A 14,749-nucleotide genomic window follows, 5' to 3' on the forward strand; every position below is an offset into this window, starting at 1 on the left:
ATACTAATATTTCTGACACTATATCTCATCTGTAGTATTTGTGTGAGCAGGAAAAGGGATATATCAATATTTGTTTTGTTTTATTTGTGAAAAATTGCGGGAAAATAAATATTTTGAAGATCACTGAACATGTATTAACCCTTAGCAAAAGTAAATGTATTACTTAGGTTAATTATTCATCTCTGTTCACATTTGAATAAATATCTGTTATTGAACAGTTGCTATGGTTATGTAATGCTGATGTACCAGCAGAAACACTCGCCGGGTTAACACTGAAGAGGTTTATCCAGACCAGTATAGGCCTACTCCTGTATACACCGTTATGAATGCACACACACGCACACACACACACACACACACACACACACCGTTATGAATGCGCCGTTATGAATGCACACACACGCACACACACACACACACACGCACACACACACACACACACACACACACACACACACACACACACACACACACACCGTTATGAATGCACACACACGCAACTTCTACGGAAGACTGTATTCTCGAAATGCTAGAAAAAATGTGTCACAAATTTTTTTTCACAGAATTTTTTTTTTTACAGATTTTTTTTTTTTTTTTTTTTTACGTTGCGGTTCAGGGCTTCCGTACAAAATAGACATATCTAATAATATAACAAAATGTGAAATATGAAAAAAATGTGGTCCTACAAAAAATATATTTTCTCATTAATAAAATAAAGGAAGTGTCTTTCAAAATAATGAATACATTTTACCCTGTTGAATATTTTATTGATTAAAAATTAATATTGACACAACATGCTCATTATTATTTATTTTGGTCATGTTTCTATATACTGAAAAACTATGGAGAAATATTGACGCATTAATTAAAGAGAATATCTAGAAAGATATATCCATAACCGTTAGAGACATTATTATTGTATTATTGTATACCCGCTAAAAACAAAGCTTGCTTTCTGATCAATTTAATTTATTTTCTTGGCAAATTTTATATAGCCTACATAAATGTAAACTCACCAAAAACAAACCTTTTTTTAAATAATTAAAAATGTAAGTAACACCATTTCTTCCTCAGTAAACAAGAAAGCAAATAAAAAAACTCGATTCGTAATGACTTTCATTTGCACACTCTAATATTGATACAATAATATCTGACCCTCGTGGTATTTTTCCTATCTTCTACTATTTTTCCTTCATTATTTTTATTTTTTAGCAAATCATTGTTCATTTTTTTCTTTATCCTGTATGTTGATGACATTGAACATATTGTTAATAATATTGTATACAGAGTTGTATTATTAATGTCATCTCTGTACGGGTTGCAAGCATAATAAACAAATACAAATAAAATAAGTGTCCCAGGAATAAGCCCATCATAACAAGTGTCCCGGGAATAAGCCCATCATAACAAGTGTCCCGGGAATAAGCCCATCATAACAAGTGTCCCGGGAATAAGCCCATCCAGCCCATTATAACAAGTGTCCCGGGAATAAGCCCATCATAACAAGTGTCCCGGGAATAAGCCCATCATAACAAGTGTCCCGGGAATAAGCCCATCATAACAAGTGTCCCGGGAATAAGCCCATCATAACAAGTGTCCCGGGAATAAGCCCATCCAGCCCATCATAACAAGTGTCCCGGGAATAAGCCCATCATAACAAGTGTCCCGGGAATAAGCCCACATAAAAAGTGTCCCGGGAATAAGCCCATCCAGCCCATTATAACAAGTGTCCCGGGAATAAGCCCATCATAACAAGTGTCCCGGGAATAATACTATAAGAGCGCACTAAAAATAACAGCGATTTGAATCTATTGAGTACTCCTGCCCTAGAGAAGCATATAGCCTAGTACACACAAAATAATACATTATGAAACTGCTGAGTATTTCTGCTCGCTACGCTAGGGCGGGAGATATATAATTTTGACTAAATTGCCGAAATGTCGCGGAGATTTGATCGAGTTATCGCATATCGGCTTCACAGACAGCGCGTGGCGGGAAAGCCAGTAACGTTAATGTTAATGCATTGCTGCTTTGGTCGACTGCATCAAAATGCATCTGATAGTAGCCTATATTTAGACGATGAATATTAGTTTTGTGGATTTTTAATGTTCCCCAATTTAGAGGCTGTTTATCAGTGAATTTCAACAAAACATAACTTACCTTACGATAAATGCGATCTTTCTCCCACGAACAGTCAATACTGTTACTCAGTCTGTAAATTATTTCCCTCCAAATTTCTTGATTCCTTCTCTACTTTAATTTCATTGGTTGAACGTAAACCAAGCATTTTCCTTTCAGTTTCAGATGTTTCATCGGTTCATCTGCCTTAAAGGGATAGTTCACCCAAAAATGAAAATTCTGTCATCATTTACTCATCATTTACTCAGTTTTGAAGAATGTTGGTGACCAGACAGTTGATGGACCCCATAGTAGGAAAAAAAGCTACTATGGAAGTCAATGGGGTCCTGTCTGGTCACCAACATTCTTCAAAATATCTTCTTGTGTGTTCAACAGAAGAAAGAAACTCATAGTGTGAACTCATGGGTGAACTATCCCTTTAAGTGGGTGTGGTATAGTCAGTCTTCAGCGGAAACTTATAGGCTATAGCCTACATATAGTGTGCGTGCCGTGTGCCAGGGGAATTTGTGACTGTTTAACCACATCAAAGTTTCGTAATTAGTAATTTGTGCTTTTTCTCTTTTTTTCTTGTGTGCTGAGAGTCTGTGCCGGTGAAACGTTGTGTGTGTGTGTGTGTGTGTGTGTGTGTGTGTGTGTGTGTGTGTGTTCTGAGTTTTAACATGATTTCTCCTTATAAACTGGAATACTGAATCGCTGATTATCTTATATATCAATTGCAAAACAAAAGACAATCTTATGTCTCTGTTTACTTCTCTTGTCGCTGAGTTATGTAATTAGGCTAATGTTTATTTATTTATTTTGGAAGGACGTTGCCATTATTTTTTATTTATGAATCGTTTTCTCTTGTTTATTGGTCAGTTGTGGAGTGAGGGAAGGCTTCTGTATTTTATTTGGGATTGTTCTTGTGTTAGGTAAGTTACATTTAATTTAGTCAGATTCACTTTTGTATTATTTTTTATTATCCTGAACCCCTCCTGAAGATTCACGCTTCTGTTATTCATTTCTGTGTGAATAAAGAATACTAATATTTTTGACACTATATCTCATCTGTAGTATTTGTGTGAGCAGGAGAAGGGATATATCAATATTTGTTTTGTTTTATTTGTGAAAAATTGCGGGAAAATAAATATTTTGAAGATCACTGAACATGTATTAACCCTTAGCAAAAGTAAATGTATTACTTAGGTTAATTATTCATCTCTGTTCACATTTGAATAAATATCTGTTATTGAACAGTTGCTATGGTTATGTAATGCTGATGTACCAGCAGAAACACTCGCCGGGTTAACACTGAAGAGGTTTATCCAGACCAGTATAGGCCTACTCCTGTATACACCGTTATGAATGCGCCGTTATGAATGCACACACACGCACACACACACACACGCACACACACACACGCACGCACACACACACACACACACACACACACACACACACACACACACACACACACACACACACACACACACACACACGCACACACACACACACACACACACACACACACCGTTATGAATGCGCCGTTATGAATGCACACACACGCAACTTCTACGGAAGACTGTATTCTCGAAATGCTAGAAAAAATGTGTCACAAATTTTTTTTCACAGAAATTTTTTTTTTTACAGATTTTTTTTTATAATTTTTTTTACGTTGCGGTTCAGGGCTTCCGTACAAAATAGACATATCTAATAATATAACAAAATGTGAAATATGAAAAAAATGTGGTCCTACAAAAAATATATTTTCTCATTAATAAAATAAAGGAAGTGTCTTTCAAAATAATGAATGCATTTTACCCTGTTGAATATTTTATTGATAAAAAATTAATATTGACACAACATGCTCATTATTATTTATTTTGGTCATGTTTCTATACTGAAAAACTATGAAGAAATATTGACACATTAATTAAAGAGAACATCTAGAAAGATATATCCATAACTGTTAGAGACATTATTATTGTATTATTGTATACCCGCTAAAAACAAAGCTTGCTTTCTGATCAATTTAATTTATTTTCTTGGCAAATTTTATATAGCCTACATAAATGTAAACTCACCAAAAACAAACCTTTTTTTAAATAATTAAAAATGTAAGTAACACCATTTCTTCCTCAGTAAACAAGAAAGCAAATAAAAAAACTCGATTCGTAATGACTTTCATTTGCACACTCTAATATTGATACAATAATATCTGACCCTCGTGGTATTTTTCCTATCTTCTACTATTTTTCCTTCATTATTTTTTATTTTTTAGCAAATCATTGTTCATTTTTTTCTTTATCCTGTATGTTGATGACATTGAACATATTGTTAATAATATTGTATACAGAGTTGTATATTATTAATGTCATCTCTGTACGGGTTGCAAGCATAATAAACAAATACAAATAAAATAAGTGTCCCGGGAATAAGCCCATCATAACAAGTGTCCCGGGAATAAGCCCACATAACAAGTGTCCCGGGAATAAGCCCATCATAACAAGTGTCCCGGGAATAAGCCCATCATAACAAGTGTCCCGGGAATAAGCCCATCCAGCCCATTATAACAAGTGTCCCGGGAATAAGCCCATCCAGCCCATTATAACAAGTGTCCCGGGAATAAGCCCATCCAGCCCATCATAACAAGTGTCCCGAGAATAAGCCCATCATAACAAGTGTCCCGGGAATAAGCCCATCATAACAAGTGTCCCGGGAATAAGCCCATCATAACAAGTGTCCCGGGAATAAGCCCATCATAACAAGTGTCCCGGGAATAAGCCCATCATAACAAGTGTCCCGGGAATAAGCCCATCCAGCCCATTATAACAAGTGTCCCGGGAATAAGCCCATCATAACAAGTGTCCCGGGAATAATACTATAAGAGCGCACTAAAAATAACAGCGATTTGAATCTATTGAGTACTCCTGCCCTAGAGAAGCATATAGCCTAGTACACACAAAATAATACATTATGAAACTGCTGAGTATTTCTGCTCGCTACGCTAGGGCGGGAGATATATAATTTTGACTAAATTGCCGAAATGTCGTGGAGATTTGATCGAGTTATCGCATATCGGCTTCGCAGACAGCGCGTGGCGGGAAAGCCAGTAACGTTAATGTTAATGCATTGCTGCTTTGGTCGACTGCATCAAAATGCATCTGATAGTAGCCTATATTTAGACGATGAATATTAGTTTTGTGGATTTTTAATGTTCCCCAATTTAGAGGCTGTTTATCAGTGAATTTCAACAAAACATATAATAACTTACCTTACGATAAATGCGATCTTTCTCCCACGAACAGTCAATACTGTTACTCAGTCTGTAAATTATTTCCCTCCAAATTTCTTGATTCCTTCTCTACTTTAATTTCATTGGTTGAACGTAAACCAAGCATTTTCCTTTCAGTTTCAGATGTTTCATCGGTTCATCTGCCTTAAAGGGATAGTTCACCCAAAAATGAAAATTCTGTCATCATTTACTCACCCTCAAGTTGTTTCAAACCTGTATGAGTTTCTTTCGTTTGTTGAACACAAAATAAGATATTTTGAAGAATGTTGGTGACCAGACAGTTGCTGGACCCCATTGACTTCCATAGTATCTTTTTTTCCTACTGTGGAAGTCAATGGGGTCCATCAACTGTCAATATTTTTGGGTGAACTATCCCTTTAAGTGGGTGTGGTATAGTCAGTCTTCAGCGGAAACTTATAGGCTATAGCCTACATATAGTGTGCGTGCCGTGTGCCAGGGGAATTTGTGACTGTTTAACCACATCAAAGTTTCGTAATTAGTAATTCGTGCTTTTTCTCTTTTTTCTTGTGTGCTGAGAGTCTGTTCCGGTGAAACTGTGTGTGTGTGTGTGTGTGTGTGTGTGCGTGTGTGTGTGTGTGTGTGTGCGTGCGTGTGTGTGTGTGTGTGTGCGTGCGTGTGTGTGTTTGTGTGTTCTGAGTTTTAACATGATTTCTCCTTATAAACTGGAATACAATCTTATGTCTCTGTTTACTTCTCTTGTCGCTGAGTTATGTAATTAGGCTAATGTTTATTTATTTATTTTGGAAGGACGTTGCCATTATTTTTTATTTATGAATCGTTTTCTCTTGTTTATTGGTCAGTTGTGGAGTGAGGGAAGGCTTCTGTATTATATTTGGGATTGTTCTTGTGTTAGGTAAGTTACATTTAATTTAGTCAGATTCACTTTTGTATTATTATCCTGAACCCCTCCTGAAGATTCACGCTTCTGTTATTCATTTCTGTGTGAATAAAGAATACAAATATTTCTGACACTATATCTCATCTGTAGTATTTGTGTGAGCAGGAGAAGGGATATATCAATATTTGTTTGTTTTTTTTGTGTGAAAAATTGCGGGGAAATAAATATTTTGAAGATCACTGAACATGTATTAACCCTTAGCAAAAGTAAATGTATTACTTAAGTTAATTATTCATCTCTGTTCACATTTGAATAAATATATGTTATTGAACAGTTGCTATGGTTATGTAATGCTGATGTACCAGCAGAAACACTCCGGGTTAACACTGAAGAGGTTTATCCAGACCAGTATAGGCCTACTCCTGTATACACTGCTGGAATTCGGAAGAATCCAGGCCCGGGTTTCCCGATAACGATGTATCTTGATTCCTCTACATGCAATGTTACGAACGCTCACGGCAGTTCCACGCGCGTTTCCCAAAAATGCACTTAACATGAACGCGCGAGAAAGCGTTCTCCGTGCTACTCAAGAGTCGCTGTCCATGTGCGAAGTGCTGAAATATAACCGTGTATGGATTCCTCCCAGCAAACATGCTCCTTTGGGACCCGAATGGGGCCCGGCCCAGATACCAGCGTGAAATGCGGGGCACGTGTGGGACAGCCCAAAGTGTTTAGGAATGTTTAGGAATAAGAGTATAGCCTAAAATTTAGAAAACTAAAATTTGACTCTGAGCGGCTTTATACATGCATTAGTTGTTAAATAATACAAAATATTTGGACTGGCAATTTAATTAAAAATAACAGAACAATCCACCACTACACAGTTTTTATGATGTTGATCTAAATGTAGGCCTACTATCAAATATTAATAGTTCATTACTTCGCCTACAATATATATGTATGAGTTACTGTAAATAAACACAGACCTGAGCAAAAATGAGGCCTATAGGCAAAAATCGCAACTTTAAATAAAAACATATTAAGTTCATGAAGTATTAAGATTTATTTTGTTACATGATAAGGTGATGGTGTTGACTGATAAATAATCTTATATAATCAGTTTTACAATATTATATTGTAATAAAATGCATAAAGCGCTTTTAAACCGCTCAGGCGGGACGATTAAAGCACAACTATAACGTTCAAGGTCAATTTTTATTTAAATCATTCTATATTTGTACCGAATAACACATGATATTAAGAGAACACATATGTGAGTTGTTGATCACAACAAAATCTATCTTAGAAAACGACGTTTATCTGAAAAGTGTTTCAACTGCGGCTCTGCCCTACATTAGGCTATATATAAAGTAAAGGAAGTGTCTTTCAAAATAATAAATACATTTTACCCAGCTGAATATTTTATGATTAAATATAAAATTAATATTGACACAACATGCTCATTATCATTTATTTTGGTCATGTTTCTATACTGAAAAACTATGGTGAAATATTGCCACATTAATTAAAGAGAATATCTAGAAAGATATATCCATAACCGTTAGAGACATTATTATTGGATACTTTGATTTTGACCCCGCTAAAAACAAAGCTTGCTTTCTGATCAATTTAATTTTCTTGGCAAATTGTATATACATAAATGTAAATTCACAATTGTTTTTCTTTTTTTAAATAATTTAAAATGTAGCTAAAATGTGTTCCTCAACGCCCCGCTTTCCCCCGCCGGCCTCTTCGGCCCAGCGGTGACCGGGATTGTGGACCGGTGTTCAGAGGTTCAGAAAACGACTCAGGCCATGAACTTGTTGTTCCTCCCACGGCGCGTTAGCAGGCCGCTCTCAGACACAGCCTCCTGCACGAAGCTCTTCGCAACAGCGCCCATCGATCGCGCTCAAACAGCCGTCACAGACCGCCTCCCCCCCGGGGACCCCGGCAGAAGATCGCGCTGAAGCCTGAGGCCGCGAAATCCTCCTAGCATCCGCTGAGATGCTCGTGCGTGGGTGTAACGTAACATCCCCTTTAGTCAGCAATCTCTATTCTGTGGGTTTCTTGCATATGAATCCGACAATAAATGTGGCACACGCAGTTGTTCTGAAGCACAGACACTCATTTCTGGCTACACTTGATATATTTCTGCAGGATGATTCGGTTTAATATAGTGGTCGGCACTTTAGGGAAATCTCACGTTTCAAAGTCCCCTGGGTTTCATTTTAATTCACTGCTAATAATCAAAGACTGTAAAGGTGTGTGTGTGTGTGTGTGTCTTTTCAAACGCGCAGGCTTTACTTTAAACATTAAACATTGTTAATAATATTAACATTAACTTTTAATTAAATTAATCCAAATCATATTTTTGTTTCATATTAAATGACTCATTTTAGAGTTCATATTTAGTTTTAGGTCCATAAGGTACATCATATCTAACATTCGTTCTATTTATTTTATTAGTTTTCTCCTCGCAAATTAAATTATTTATATATTTATGTATTCAAGAATATGTGGATTTACGTAATTATGTATTTGCACATTTATTTATGTATAATTTTGTTGACTTATTTATTAATTCAATTTATTTAATTCATTTTGCGTATTTATTTAATTATTGCTTTTACAGGTTTCATATGTTCGAAAACTACCACAATAAAAATGACCATTCATAAACGCAGGGTATAAAATAACTGCTTTAATATTGGCCAAAATATCAAAAGGATGTTATTAATGATGCAAAAGTACGAAAGACCTGAACCGCAACGTGAAAAAAAAATCTGTAAAAAAAAAAATATATATATATATATGCATGTAAAAAAATAATAATAAAAAAAAAATACATTTGTGACCATTTTTTCCCCTAGCATTTCGAGATTTAAATCGAAACATTTCGAGAATACAGTCTTCCGTAGAAGTTGCGTGTGTGTGCATTTGTGTGTGTGTGTGTTGTATTTTTGAGTTTTAAAGTTTATGATCAGGATTTCTCCGTGTAAACTGGAATATAGGCTACAGAATCGCTGATTTTTTTCCTCCACTTTATAAGCTGATTATTGTTTGATTATTATCATGATATTTATTGTGCCGTGTGGGAGTTTCTCTTGAAACACACGCGGGTTAAAACTTTCCACACATGCCAGCTAGAGAGAAAATACATAGGCCTACAGTAGAGAAAAAAATGCTCAAAAATTAAAAATAAATATTTGGAAGATCACTGATCATCTAAATGAATTACTAAAATGTAAAAAAAAATAACAAAAATTGTGTTTATTTCAAACGAAGATAAATGTGATATTATGTTAATCGTAGGCCTATATCTGTTATTGAACAGTTGATATGGTTATTTAATGCTGACGTAACAGCAACACTCGTTACAATGATCCTCTATTCCTTCTGTTCTATTCCTTCTATTCTGTTCTATTCTATTCTATTCTAATCTATTCTATTCTATTCTATTGAGAAACCATGAGGAAAAGGTGAATAAAGACTGAGAGTAAATGTTCAGAATGATTATGTTTTGGACTATGTTGTTTTCTGGCGTGTTTGTTGTCATACTCAAAAAATGTGTTTATTTTTAATTATTAAAATAATCCGTTATTGTCTATGAAAATGGTAACAGTTGTATTTTACTGACAATTTTGTCTTATATATATATATATGTTTTTGTTTTTTTTATTAGATCACACTTTAATCTGTCATATGTTTCACCAATGATGCGTGTATTAATGAAACAAAACAGCATAATAGTGTGTGATATTAATGTGTGTTTTATAAAAACGAAATAAACACTCTGAACCCGAAGTGAATTTACACAAACTGAGAAAGAAGTGTTCGGTCGTGCCGGGTCGCCGACTTATGGAAAGGAAAATAAGGGACGCTTAAAATATTCACACATATAATTTCATCATCTGCAGTTAAATGTGTGTACAAAAGATGTATAAAAGGTTCTCAAACACATTTGGGTAATTTCATGGAAAAATCAACCAAATTACCGAAACTTTCCCGGCTCAAATTTTTTATTTTGTTAAAAAAAAAATATTCTGAAGAAAGCCAAACATATTAGGCCACACGCGATGGATGTAAATTTTGTAAAATGGGTGAAAATTACAATAGTATCCTGAGATTTGGAGTCAGACTACACGGCTTAAAATGTCATTTTAATAATTGTGTGCTCATTATTTTACTTTTACATGATATTGTTAGATTCTAATTCTTAAAGCAATTTTGGTTTCTTATATAATTGTAAGTGCCAATAATATATAGGGATGTTATGAGTAAATTACACATTTTCAATGGTCGCCATTTTCTGAGGAACAAATAATGTGGAAACTAGAAATGTATCTCTCTTTTTTTCTCTATCAACACACTTGAACATTACTGAGTGCCATAAATATTATTTTTCCAAAGTTTGTGTGCCTGTAACTCTAAAAGTAATCTTAATATCCCTCATATCGTCATTTTTAAGATTTGTCTCAAATAAATTAATTTCTTTGTTAATTTAAGTTAATTCTCAGTTTAGAGTGTATGCCTGAAAACACTTATTATAACGGACCGGTTGGCAACCTCGTGCCCGTCCTCCCGGAGTAAATGTTTGTTTAAATGATTTATTTTGTATGAAAGTTGTGTTCAAATATGTCTCGTTTACAGTTTTTCCAATGGCTAACACACACTATAATGACATGCACATCACACTTATTTAAACTGACACACACACACACAGAGAGCAAAACCTCTTCTAAGTCTCCAAAACTCAAAACACACCAATCTGATATAAAGTCACGTGTGCCATTTCAAAACACTGCCATTCAGATGAGCACCTTATTATTAAATATTACTTTATTTAATTATTTAGTTATTTATTTAGTTATTTTTCATACCTTAAGCGAATCCTTGAGCAGAAAGAGGGCAGAGAGAAATGACTTCTGAGAGGAGAGGAGAAAAGAGAGGAGGACGTGTGTAAGCTGTGTTCAGCGGACAGCCAATGAGCGAGAAGCGCGGCGAGTGACGTCACTGAGATGCTCGTGCGTGTGTGTAACGTAACATCCCCTTTAGTTCTCCTAAAGATATTTACAGTAACTTAAATAAATGATAGAATAAATGAAGGAACGTTTCTTCCTCAACTTTGCAAAATACACATGTTAGAAAGATCAACACAAGTCGAAATCTGGGAGACATTATGAATCTTGAAGAAGTGAAAGTGAAAGTTGTTATCTTTCTACTTTTATAAAATACGATTTCAACATTTCATTAAAATATATATTTCTTTTTCTTTTTTTAAATTTGAATATGCTATGACACAAAAGACCGAGTGTGTCCGAGAGCGCGCTCGAGAGTGCCGGTATAGACCGAGTGTGTCCGAGAGCGCGCTCGAGAGTGCCGGCAGAGACCGAGTGTGTCCGAGAGCGCGCTCGAGAGTGCCGGCAGAGACCGAGTGTGTCCGAGAGCGTGCACGAGAGTGCCGGCAGAGACCGAGTGTGTCCGAGAGCGCGCTCGAGAGTGCCGGCAGAGACCGAGTGTGTCCGAGAGCGCGCTCGAGAGTGCCGGTATAGACCGAGTGTGTCCGAGACCGCGCTCGAGAGTGCCGGTAGACCGAGTGTGTCCGAGAGCGCGCTCGAGAGTGCCGGTATAGACCGAGTGTGTCCGAGAGCGCGCTCGAGAGTGCCGGGATAGACCGAGTGTGTCCGAGAGCGCGCTCGAGAGTGCCGGTATAGACCGAGTGTGTCCGAGAGCGCGCTCGAGAGTGCCGGTAGACCGAGTGTGTCCGAGAGCGCGCTCGAGAGTGCCGGTATAGACCGAGTGTGTCCGAGAGCGCGCTCGAGAGTGCCGGTAGACCGAGTGTGTCCGAGAGCGCGCTCGAGAGTGCCGGTATAGACCGAGTGTGTCCGAGAGCGCGCTCGAGAGTGCCGGTAGACCGAGTGTGTCCGAGAGCGCGCTCGAGAGTGCCGGTAGACCGAGTGTGTCCGAGAGCGCGCTCGAGAGTGCCGGTAGACCGAGTGTGTCCGAGAGCGCGCTCGAGAGTGCCGGTAGAACGAGTGTGTCCGAGAGCGCGCTCGAGAGTGCCGGTATAGACCGAGTGTGTCCGAGAGCGCGCTCGAGAGTGCCGGTAGAACGAGTGTGTCCGAGAGCGCGCTCGAGAGTGCCGGTATAGACCGAGTGTGTCCGAGAGCGCGCTCGAGAGTGCCGGTAGACCGAGTGTGTCCGAGAGCGCGCTCGAGAGTGCCGGTAGACCGAGTGTGTCCGAGAGCGCGCTCGAGAGTGCCGGTATAGACCGAGTGTGTCCGAGAGCGCGCTCGAGAGTGCCGGTATAGACCGAGTGTGTCCGAGAGCGCGCTCGAGAGTGCCGGCCGCCGGGAGAGACCGAGTTCAATTAAATTCAGGCCGGGCCCTTGGTCAAGCACGTCACGTGTCATGCGCAGCGTCTCCTCCACGCGCACGCTTCACACCGGGACTGCTGTGCTGTATTGTGTAGCTCAAGTGCAACATGGAGCTTGAAGATGTAAAGAAAAAAAAGAAAAGCAGGAGAATTAACTTTGAGCAAGTTTGGAGGAAAGTCGGAGGCATGGAACCATTTAAACAAGTCGTGGGCAGTGACAACATATGTGTCTTTGTCGAGTGCAGTGTGTGTGCGCTGCTCAGCGAGAGAGCAGAGGAGGACCGCGCTGAAACCATGTGCGCTGGTGTGACCGAGCCCGACCCGAACTTATAGAAATATCTGTTCGAACCCGGACCGGCCCGTCGGGCTCGGGTCGGGTATCCATCCTAGTAACATTGCCGGGACAGTCGTGCCGGGCTCTGTGTGAACACAATCCGCAAGTGTGTCGCAGTGATGACGCTGAGATCGCTGCTCATATGCAAACGACGCTGCTGAGATATTACATGTCACATCCTGACCTCACGTGTCTCTGAGGGATCTTCACGGGATGTGTGTGAACGCACTCACAGATTACGGAAGATCACTGGCCGTGTGAATGAACCAGAACAAACGAGCCCGGGACCGGGTCACAGAAAAACTCATGATATTTCATCGCGTTGTTCATCGCACGAGTGGGACGCTTTTACCGCGTCGCGGCGGATTGAACGCGTCACGTCAACGCGAGACGGACACCTCAGGATTTATTAAAATCACAGTCAATCTGGAGCGCGCCGGGAGCAACACTGCACACACACACAGCTTCTGGACTGCACACACACACACCGCTTCTGGACTGCACACACACACACACAGCTTCTGGACTGCACACACACACACACCGCTTCTGGACTGCACACACACACAGCTTCTGGACTGCACACACACACATCTTCACACTGGACGTGTTCTGGGAGGATGAGGAGAATCGCTGGTTTTCACCGCAGATCCAGTAAAACTGAAGCTGTTCGACACGGCTTACACACACACGGCTAGATGGACATACACTCTTCGATACCATAGTGGGAAAGTATACTTTATTGTATTTCAAATATATCCCCTTTTTCAACAGTGCATTGCAAATATACTAACACAAATTGTGCTATCTTTAAATCTATTACAAGTATATTTGCATCATGCTTTTACCACAAAACAACTTAACACACTTTAAAATAATAGTAGGGCCTACTTTAGTATATTTTCTAAAAAATATATTGAAAAAAATATATACTTGAAGTGAAAATTCAGTTTATTTTTTAAAAGTGTATTTATGTGCACTTTATTAGAAATATATTTTCGGTAGCCTATATTTGAACTGTGTGCTGGACATTTATTTACATCCCATTGAGATTCAAAATCTCTTTTTCAAGGGAGTCCTGGCCAAGACCAAGCAATAGTAGTTACATATTACAAAATACATGTACAAACATTTAACAGAAGAAGACATTTGGCAATTTAGCATCATCTCCACATGATCACGTACTATGGCAAGCCGTTTCAGCTTTTATTCATTTCCAGGATATGAATTCTTGATATCAACAATTACATTTTTGATTTCAACAATTGAATTGTTAATATCTGTAATTGTATTTTCACTGGAAAACCCAGACCACTTCCGGCAAATTTAGATTTGCTCTGCAAGTGGGTCTGGCAAAGAGCCCATTGAAACCCATTTCCAATCCGTCGAAATCGCGGCACCAATTAGAAACGTTGGGGCGGGCTTTACACGATGACGACAGAGCAGAGACGGTGACGCAGATTTTGTACATTACAAAGATGGATGCCGCCGTGGAACATCACAACATCACTCGTTCGAATCAGCTATCGCGTCTGTTTCAAGCGATTTAAAATTGTCATTTTCGTTAAAACCCGAGCAAAAAACAGCACTCGAAGCCTTCATGTCTAAAAAGATGTGTTTGCTGTCTTACCAACTGGATTCGGAAAAATTAAATTAACTTTAATTTGGCTTGAGAAAGTTTGGACTAGAAAGTTTGAAGTTTTAAATTTGCTATAGGGTGTTTCTAGTGTGTTGCTAAGGTGTTCTGGGTGGTTGCTATGGTATTCT

Source organism: Phoxinus phoxinus (assembly GCF_949152265.1).
Source record: "Phoxinus phoxinus genome assembly, chromosome: 1".
Lineage (NCBI taxonomy): Eukaryota > Metazoa > Chordata > Actinopteri > Cypriniformes > Leuciscidae > Phoxinus > Phoxinus phoxinus.